This window comes from Furipterus horrens, unplaced genomic scaffold, assembly GCF_987537825.1.
Source record: "Furipterus horrens unplaced genomic scaffold, mFurHor1.1.pri manual_scaffold_8, whole genome shotgun sequence".
Classification (NCBI taxonomy): domain Eukaryota; kingdom Metazoa; phylum Chordata; class Mammalia; order Chiroptera; family Furipteridae; genus Furipterus; species Furipterus horrens.
Window position 1 is genome coordinate 33,751,931 of NW_028327178.1, and position 11,175 is coordinate 33,763,105.

The following is an 11,175-nucleotide window of genomic DNA, read 5'->3' on the forward strand; positions in this document are numbered from 1 at the left end:
CCACAGAATGCGACAACATATTCTCTGATACACCTGATAAAGGGTTAATATCCAAAATTTATAGAGAACTTACAAGACTCAACACCAAAAAAACAAGCAACCATATTAAAAAATGGGTGAAGAACCTGGATAGACACTTCTCCAGAGAGGACATACAGATGGTCCATAGACATACGAAAAGATGCTCAATGTCACTAATCATCAGAGAAATGCAAATTAAAACCACAATAAGATATCACCTCATACTTGTCAGAATGGCTATCAGCAAAAATCAACAAATAAGTGCTGGTGAAGATGCAGAGAAAAGGAAGCCTTTTGCACTGTTGGTGGTATTGCAGACTGGTGTAGCTACTGTGGAGAGCAGTATAGAGTTACCTCAAAAATTAAAAATGGATTTCCTTTTGACCCAATGAATACTTCATTTTAAAAGCAAGAATCTGAACGAGTGGAGAGAGAGTTTAAATAACTTAATGAAGTTCACAGAGTTAATTATTACAGGCCTAACCTGGCACTTTTAAGGCCATCTTGGTCTTTACAATGTCCACCTCTGGATACCCTCAGAACATGCTAGAAAGAGAATTCTGCAGTATTCCTAGGATTCCTGAAATTAGTTTGTAGCTAATTTTACCTCTCTTTCACATTTTCGGTGGATTCTTTGTAGTTTCTCTACTATAGCACCTACATCATGACCAGACATTGGATAGACCTCATGAGTCTGGTCTTAGTTCCCTGAACGAAATAAAAATATTTTCCCTAACTCTATGATCAGTTATCCCAACTGCAGTCTCCTTTTTAATCAGTTTTTATTTATCCCATATGTTTGAGCTTTTCTTCTCGCTTCCTATTGCAGGTGAGGCCTAATCTTTCAGCTAGAATGGAACAGAGGCCAATTTTTCCAACTGTTATACTAGAGCTATGTCGCCTTCATTGAGTACTGTCTGTTGCTGGTTTTTATATGATAGGGCAAGTCAAGTAAATATAAGAAAGTGAATTAAAAATGAAAACCTGGTCGTGTGCTTGGGAAATAGTGTTCAAGGTAAGTTTGGATTCCATCAATGCTTAAGCATGGAGTGTAAGCAGCATGCTGCAGCCTTTAGGATTCACTTCCTTGCTGGCCTGGCCCATGGCTTTGGGTGTACTGTGCCTTTGGGTTCAGCTGTTAAGGAGGATTTTGTAAAAGTTTGCAAAAGCCTAACAGATATGAAAACCATTCAGTTTTTCTGGCTTGTCCCTATTACCACCAACAAACAATTTAAAATAGTCAATTGTACTAAAAAGGTCAGGCTAGAAATCCAAGGCAAGTCAAGGGTTGTGCATAGGGAAAGCTGGAATCCTAAATAGTAAAACCAAAAACAAACTCAACTGATACTAAGCCAAACTGTAACATGCAGCTTTCATTTTTTTGTATGTGTCTTCTTAGGCGGCAGAATTGTTATTTGCTAACCTTGTGCTTGACTTGGCTTGGATTGTATAAATCATATTAGAAAATAGGTTATCCACTAAATGCATAAATATTCGTTGCACACAGGCATACATACAAAACTGTATTCCTGTGAACACACACTGATAAAAACAGAAATACAATTTTCAAGGGATTTTTTTATTCCTCATAGGCATGTTTTATGTAAAGAGTTAAAGGAAAAATGTGAGTTTTATTGAATCCTTCAGAAAAAAGTTTTAGTTCTGCCCATTTGCTAAAGATCTTAAAGACCCTGGAGTGCTGCTTTTAACACAGAAAATTGGCCTTGGACCCTCCTTACCCTGTTCCCATCCCAATTTTCCCAGGAAAGTTTTTTCACAGAAAGATCCAATTTATGCAGAGCCAAGCAGGTAGCAGGCCCCTTGTCTTTGCCATAACCTTAATAAACAATCTGTAAAACTAATCTGCCTTCAGATCATTGTGATATTTTGTAGCATTACAGCAGGCCACCAATTATACTGCTTCCTCTTCTCTGAGAGGTGGTAGAGGAATCCTATCCAGCCACAATTTAAGGTGTTTTGTACCTAGAATCTTATGTGTCCTTAATAAAATGTGAAAGTTACTGTGATGTTTAAAGTCAGTGAAATATATGGTGAAAATAAACCCTAAAGCTCTTTAAAAACTGATTTGAAAATATTGAAACAAATGTAATAAAAGAAACAGCTGTAAATCATATTTCAGATATTTCTCATGGCATCTTGTATGATAACACTGAATTTTTAAAGCTTCATAAAATGAAGAAAATATATTAGAAAAGAAAAAAGAGTTGGCATTAGTACATATCAAATTCTAATCTCTAATCTTCTATGAAACATTATTTTATTTTATTTTAAATATGAAGACCTAAATATGCAGCCTGGAAATAATGAAGCTGATTAGTAGTTGCATATCAATCTCTTGTAAAAACTGGAAACACAAGTCTGAATCTTCTTTTTTTCCTTACACAAAGGAGGATTGTATAATAACATTTGAAAGAGAAAAAAAAAACTGGCTGTATAGTTTTATCAAATGGACTTATTTTACAAAGAAAGATAATCTGTTTTGAATTAGAATTTTTACAAATTCAAAATACTTAGTAGCAGTAAATGGTGGTTATATCTTTAGACTCCACAAGGCTCTCTCCAAAGTGGGGTGTACACTCACAATAGTTACAAACAGTTGCGTTGGGATATGGGAAGTTAGTATTGAAATTCCATTTCAGTTTTTTTCTTGAACATGAGGAAGGAATTAAGCTTCGTTTTAATTTAATTAATGTATTGACCTTGATGCTCTTGACTGATCTGCTTGTTGGAAAGTCACTAATCGCCTCCACCACACTCAAATTTCACCAGGAGAGGGTTTGGAGAAGTGAAGGTGTTAGCAGAACCCACAGGTTCAGCCATTTCCCTCTGGTGCACATGACACCTTGCAGATTACATACATCAATTTATGTGGATTTATACTTGTGCAGACCTACGTAGTGGTATCTTTACAATACTTTGTAATAAGATAAGGAGTAATGATGTTAAATTATGTAAGGCAATAGTTTAACTTCAGTGGTTAGCATCCGTTGGAAAGGAGAAAGCATTTCTCCAACCTCTTCGGTACGTGGTTTGGTCTGAAAATTAAATTGACTAAATAGATTAACGAGAGAAAAGTATACACATTTCATTGAACTGTTACATATATATGGGAGCCTTCACAAGAGAATGAATTCCTAAAGAAGTGACCAGAGTAGGGTGCTTTTATACTTTTTACACCAAAAAACAGTAAAACCCTGAACAATTGACAAGACAAAAGGTGAAGAAGTAACTAGGAAAATTAGGATTAGTTTAACGAGGTTTGTTTGCGCTGAGTTCTTGGTCCCAAATTCCCTCTCTGATGATGAGCATGTCTTCCCTCCTCCTGGTACAAGGAGAGAGTCTTTCACATGGGAATTTTACGGTCTGTTTCAGGAAACAAGTGTGAGGGGAAGGTCACAGTGACTTTCTTGTTTCTGCTTTAAAAAGAAATTCCTTCTGTTTAGGATATTTAATATGCCAAGATGCTCTGTTGAAGAGTGCTATATTTAGATGTCACATGGCTTCCAGGATATATTTTACAAAAAAATTTAACACAGTAAGTCCCCTTAATGTAAAAACAATGTTTTAAAATTATTATAAAGTAACATTTAAAAAAAAACATTCATGTTATGAAGAGATTGAAAACAGTTATTTGAAGATATTTACCTAGTTAGGTTATTACTTTTGAAAATTTACCTAAGAGAGTCATTTACATACACACCAGTATGAAACAACTAAAAAGCAGGTTTTTTAAATTTGTTTTAAAATATCCCAAATGAGAAGTTTCAGGAGGGTTTAACCCATTTGATAAAAATATAACCATTTAACTCCTAGTTTGTTTGCATAAACAGTGGGTAGATGATGGGAAAGATAGAAGTTGACAAGCTGAATTTCAACAGAACTCCATAACTGCTTAGATGAAATTTTAAAATAAATATTATGATTTCTTAAGTGTAACTGGTGACTTCTTTTTGTTTTTGGATCTTTGCGTCTTTGAAAGGTTATCTTTTTCAGCTATGAGAGCCAAAAAAATCGAATGTATTAATTTACAAGCAGAAATTTTGTCCAGTTGTATCACAAAGTATAACAACAGTTTCCATAAAAAAATGAGATAGACTAAACAATATTGCTAACACTGATCGTCATTATCATTAGGTTTCAATTAATAGTGTTTTAGTATGAAAAAATTTGAAATAATGAAGTAATAAAATAAATGCTGAATATTGCTTAACTCATTCATATATTCATATTTCTATTTTGGAATATATTATACATAAAATAATAAGTAGAACACATCTACACATATAATTAGTAGACTGCAGTTATTATTTTAAAATAAATATCTACTTATATATTTTAGGTTCAAAACATTTTTAAAACAAAGTGCTGTGTTAAAGTGTTTAAATATCACTTCTTTCAAAATGCAGCTGAGCAACCATCTGCACATGCAGAACTGAGAATCCATTATACTACTAAATTAAAAGATGATATGTTCAAATATTAGTAAAAATATTAAGCTACTAGTCATACATTTTGATGAAGTGTAGTTCTGTAATAGAAAGAAATGACAAATTCTAAGATTTTTTCCCCTTGTGTCATGTAAGTCTGTTATATATCATTCTATTATTCATTCATTTAACATATGAATGTTCCTACTATATGAAAGGCACTGTCCTGGGTTCTGAGGATATAGTATTGATGAATAAGACAGAGCTTATATTCTGGAGGTGGGGGATCCAGGCTCAAAAGTACAAACAAAAATGCCTGGGATGGGCTTGGGTAACGGTACAGACTGTGAAAATAATGAAATACTTCTGTACTGCATGCTAAGTAACTTGTCAGGTGTACCTCCCTCCCTCACCCTGGACCCCCTAGACCATTGGTTCCCAACTTTTTTGGCACCAACGGCCAGTTTTACCGTGGACGGTGGGTAAGGGGGGACAAGAGGCAGAACTCAGGCAAGCTTCCCTCCCAGCCTGGTGCCTAACAGGCCATGGACCCCTGCCCTAGACCCTCCCAGGGACCCCCAGGCTTCCTCTTGTTCTAGGTACTAAAGAATTAATGTCCTGCTCAATAGGAACCTGGTGAGCACCCACTCTGATTGATAGGATGGCATCCTGTGCTATCCCTGCCAGTTCAATATCTTAACTTTTACTCTAAAGTAAATATTTACCCAGGGTGATATTCTATAAAATGAGAGCAGAATAAGGGTTAGAGAGACCAGCATCAAAGGAGAGGATTTTGGGTCAGGATGGTTAGGAAAGGCTCTGGTGAGGTGACATTTGAGCAGAGAAATGAAGGCAGGGAGAGAGGAGTGAGCCACAAATATATATGACTGAAGAAAGGCTACAGATAGCAAACACAAAGGCTAGAGCTTTGAAACTGAACACTTGATGGTGGTTATTTATCAGAATCAGACATTTGTAGAGCCATTTCAATTATTTTAAAAACAATCAGAAATTTGGGTTCAGGTGTTGAATGAATTACATATTTTCCCTCTCACCAGTCAAGCATAACCTGCATGGTAGTTTTATATAGAACGTTTGAAATCAGTCCTGAGTGGACCTAGTATTTATTTTATAGTTTCTAGAACTCTAAACTTAAATTTAGAAGACTGGGGCTCTCTTTTACAAGATTTGGTATTTTCCTATGGCATCTCTTGCATAGTTTTCTGCTTTGTAAAACATAGAGCTATTTAAAATTATGCAATTGTGTGTGTTTTAGTCCATTCACTTAACAAACATATATTGATCACTAATAATTAAGATCCCTGCTTTCTAGGAGTTAACAGTTTATTTGGGGAGGCAGATGTGTAAATGAATAAAATAGTAAAAAACAATAAATCCAAAATGTACATTTAGCATGCTGTATAAGGCTTACTTCTCTCCCTATTCTTTCACATAATTAAAGATTTTTTTCTTGGCACTTTTCATTATTTTCAATAGAAGGTAAATCCAAGAATTAATGTAATGCGCGAACCTCATATTTTATTATTTTAAAATTACCATGAACACCAGTTCAAATAATTCACAGTGAATGAGAAAAAAAGAAAAAGGGGGGAAGAAACATACGATTGGTTGAAATTGCTTAATTTTGTAACCCTAATTTGATTTAATATGTTTTGTTCAATTCCAGGAGAGATAGACATAATGATATTATAGAGTGTACATACTCTAATCTAGCATGGTGATCTAAAACTAACCAAACTTTTTAATGGCCTAACTGATTTTACCTGCATAGCCACTGCTCCTACCAACAGGTTGGCCATTTCTCATTTTCTCCTTCTCTTTTTCTTTTTCTTTCTTTTTTAACGGGTGTGTCCTCGAACATAATAGAACCCACTTATCATCTGCACTACAAGGTAGAATATGAGGGAGGTTTTAACAATTTTTACCACATCCGTCATAACCTTGAATATTTGCAAAGTCACACAGAGCACTCTATTTTCGTGACAGTCCTTTTTGCCCCTCCAGTTGAGCCATGATTACCTGTGTTTTACTAATCTCTTGGTATTTTTTGCGATTAGCTTTTATCAAAAGCTTGTTTATTCCCACAGCTTCAATTTCCTCCTTGGCTTAGGGAAAAGGAAAAAAAATACTGTTCCTTTGACATAAATGAATGGTTGCTTCATAGGTCTCCTTCGTAACACTGTCTTAATACTACATATTGGAAAAATCACTACTGTAGTCCACTTGTACCTGTGGTTTCACTTTCTGCAGTTATATGCCATAGTCAACCATGGTCTGAAAACATCAAATAAAAATTCTAGAAATAATTTATGCTTTAAATTGCATGTCACTTTGAGTACTTTACTTCATCTAATCATGTTGGCATTGTATCATCTTACATCACCACAGGAAGGGTGAGTAAAGTACAGGATATTTTGAGAGAGAGAGAGAGAGTAAAAGAGAGAGAGAGAGATCACATTCACATAACTTTTATTATACTATATTGTAACAATTATATTTTATTAATTATTGTTGTTTATCTCTTACTGTGACTAATTTATAAATTAAACTTTACCATAGGTATGTGTGCATAAGGAAAACATAGTATATAAAGGGTTCAAAATTATCCATGGTTTCAGACATCCACTGGAGGTCTTGGAATATATCCCCTGTATATAAGAAGGGTATTTGTATGCTTTTGGCTTAAAGGGAGAAGAGGGGGGAAAATATAAGTTTTCTACTAGAAGTAAATTTTGGCTGACCCTGTGAAATTGTGCATTCTTGTACCCTTAAGTCCACACTAATTCTAAATTTTTCTCTGAATAAATTTCCTTTGAAGCAGAATTTCCTAGAACTGTAGTTATCAAAGTGGGGTCAGGATCAGCAGCATCTGGGAGCTGATAGAAATGCAAACTCCAAGACCCCACCTCAAACCTACTGAATGAGACCATTTACAGAGCATATCTCTCTCCCCAAAGGTAAATGTGCTGAGGCAGGGGCATAGACAGTATCCTTCATCTACGTACTTCCCAATATATATCATAGTGCCTAGCATTTAGCAGATTTTCAATATATATTGTGGAATAAATGTAAGAAGGAGGATTTTATTTTATTTTATTTTTTGTTAGAAGAAAGAAAAATATAAGAAGATGCCAGTGAAAATTAAATGTTGTACAAGAAAGTGTTTAAAGAGAAAGAAAAGATGTGGTATAATTTTAATATGGAATAGAAGTGGCCATCTATTTATTCATTTAAAAAGTAACTGTAAGATTTTAAATATGAAACTTGTCATTCTTATTTCTTGTGTTCTGTGAAAGGTAGATAACTAATAGATATCCAACAGTCCTCAGAAACTTGTGTGCTGGAGAGACCATACATTAGCCAGAAAGAGCTGAGTTTATCCTAACAGGGGTTTTCACAATGGGTGTTATGTCTTCGTTGGAGAAAAAGTAACGGGTTTATTAAAACTAACCTATAATAAAAAAGGCAAATTATTCAAAGGTTTCTAAAAGTATATTAAACAAGGGACAAAAGTAAAAATTAGGTGAAGTCTGTTTTGTGTTCAAAGAAAATAAACACATGATTTTTATGAGAAAATATTAAAATGTTTTGATATGGCAATAAAAAGGCATTGGAAGAATCTAAGAAAGAAATTGAAGAAAATGTCATAGTAGAAATTTAAATTATATTAGAAATTACATTGCAAGAATCAACAACAACAACAAAACTCTAAATGTGTCATGTAAGGAAGCATGTTTGAGAAGTTTTTCTTAGGTTCTGATGAAAAGCTCAAAAATAATGGAAGACCTGAGAGAATGTGATAATGAAGTGACAAAAGAGATCTAACACCCAGATGGTCTATATTCCTGAAGAAAATACAGAACAAAAACAATTTAATAGTCGAAAGAGAATATAAAATAAGTATCCAGGGCTGATATCTGAGAACACAAGTCACAAAAGCACAGCATGCACCAGATAAAATTAAGGGGCAATATAAAATCTGGGTAAAAGATAAAAGAAAAACTATTGGACTTCTTTCAAGGATGGTTTAGTAAAGCAAGGGATTATTGTAGAGTTGTGGTAATAAATACAAGCCATAGGATAAAATATAATTGAATTGGAAGAATCTTTTTAACAGATTATCTGGGGCCAAAGAGAGTTAACAAAGCAAAATGTATTTTCAATGCTATTTTTACATATTATGTGTGCTTATAAGAGAAAGTTATACCATGAAAACATTAATAGTGCCTTTCTATGGTGATGAGTAATGAGAATAGATTTACCTTATTTTATTCTACTTTATATTTATTAAATGTATAACAAAATATATGTTGTGTCTGTAATAAGATAGTGTATCTTAAAATAAATGGTTAGTCTGAATACTGTGCAAAATACGTTAAACAGGAAAGGGAAGAATTATTTTAATCCAGGTGAGAGCTGATAAAGGCTGAAGGAAAGGGAAATGAGTTAGAAATGTGCTTGAGTTAGACATATAGTTTATGGCTGTTTTGAGAGGAAAATCATCACATGGCTTGCACCCTTAGGTTCATGCCTATTATTTTTTATTCTCTAAATTTGTTCTTGTTATTGCCTATATCACATCTGATAAAAGAAAGGTAAAAAGTATTATTAGTTAAATAAAAGAAAATTGAATAAAGTATAATAATTTATTTTACTAAAACCTCTGATGTACAGCAAAATATTGAATTCGCCCAAAATTTTGCTTTTTTTTTCTGTAAGCTAGCTCTAGTAGTGTTTAGTTGTGTTTAAATTTATTTGAAAACAATATTGCTAAATTATAGTGTGACAGCTGTAATATTAGCGTGCATTAAAAACCTTATCAAAATTGGTGAATTTTGTATTGATTGCCATTTTGATATTGTGAATCAAAGAATATACACAACATTTTGGCATATTAGGTTTTATTATTTCAAGAAAGGCAATAGCACAACTAAAATGCAAAAAAAAAAAAAAAGAAATCTGCAGAGTATGGAGAAGATGATGTGACTGATCAAACGTGTCCAAAGTGGTTTGCTGTTTTGAATTAGTGTTTTGGATTCCTTTGGATATATTCCCAGAAATAGGATCTCTGGGTCAAAAGGCAGATCCATTTTTGATTTTTTGAGGTATCTCCCTACTGCTTTCCACAGTGGATTCATCAGTCTGCATTCCCACCAACAGTGCAGAGGAAAAGGGTTCCCCTTTCTCCATATCCTCACCAGCAGTTGTTGTTTGTTGATTTATTGATGGTAGTCATTCTGACAGGTGTAAGGTGATATCTTATTGTGGTTTTAATTTGCATTTCTCTGATGATTAGTGACGTTGGGCATGTTTTCATATGGCTATGGGCCCTCTGTATGTCCTCTCTGGAGAAGTGTCTATTCAGGTTCTTTGCCCATTTTTTAATTTGGTTGCTTGTTTTTTTAGTGTTGAGTTTTGTAAGTTCTTTATAAATTTTGGATATTAACTCTTTATCAGGTGTATCAGAGAATATGTTGTCGCATTCTGCGGGTTGTCTTTTTATTTTGTTGATGTTCTCCTTTGCTGTGAAAAAAAATTTAGCTTGATGTAGTCCTATTTGTTTATTTTATTTATTTATTTGTATTTGTTTCCCTGGCCTGGGGAGATATATGTGATCAATTATTGCTCTGAGCTATGTCCAAGATTTTGCAGCATGTGTTTTCTTCAAGGATTTCTATGGTTTTTGGTCTAACATTTATGTCTTTAATCCATTTTGAATGGATCCTTGTGTGTGGTATAAGAAGGTGGTCTAATTTCATTTTTCTGCACACATTTGTCCAATTTTCCCAATACTATTTATTGAATAAGCTATCTTTAGTCATTGTATGTGCTTATTTCCTCTGTTCAATATTAATTGAATATAAAAGTGGGGGCTTATTTCTGAGCTGTCTATTCTGTTCCACTGATCTCTGTGTCTGTTTTTGTGCCAGTACTATGCTGTTTTGATTACTATGGCCTTATAGTATAGCCTCAAATTAGGTAATGTTATACCTCCAACTTTGTTCTTCTTTCTCAGGATTACTGTTGCTATACAGGGCTATTTGCGGTTCCATATAGATATTTGAAATATTTGTTCTAGTTCTGTGAAATATGTCCCTGGAATCTTGATAGGAATTGTGGGGCATCTATAAGTTGCTTTGGGTAGTATGGATATTGTAATGATGTTATTTTTTTATATCTATGAATATTATATGTGCTTCCACTTATTTATATGTTCTCCAATTTCTTTATTCAGTGTCTTATAATTTCTGAGTACAGGTCTTTTACACCCCCCACAACACACCAGTTACAATTGCCAAGATATGGAAGCAGCCCAAGTGTCCATCAGTAGATGAGTATATAAAATAACTATGGGTGCTCGTTTCGGCAGCACATATACTAAAATTGGAACGATACAGAGAAGATTAGCATACCCTCTGCGCAAGGAAGACACCCAAATTTGTGAAGCGTTCCACATTTTTCTGAAGAAAGAAGTTAAAGAAGATACAAATAAATGGAAGCATATACCATGCTCATGGATGGGAAGAATCAACATCATTAAAATGTCGATACTACCCAAAGCAATTTATAGATTCAATGCAATCCCAATTAAAATACCAATGACATTTTTCACAGACCTAGAACAAATACTTCAAAAATTTATATGGATCCAAAAAAGAGCCCGAATAGCCACAGCAAGTTTAAG

At 34.0% G+C, this 11,175-nt stretch overlaps 1 non-coding gene across 1 annotated transcript; it reads left to right on the forward strand.

Annotated features, from left to right (window-relative positions):
- Positions 1–10,844: 10,844 nt before the first annotated feature.
- LOC150002711 (U6 spliceosomal RNA) lies at positions 10,845–10,951 on the forward strand. Its single transcript, XR_016512928.1, has one exon. It is a non-coding gene; the product is annotated as a U6 spliceosomal RNA (small nuclear RNA).
- The last annotated feature ends 224 nt before the right edge of the window (positions 10,952–11,175 follow it).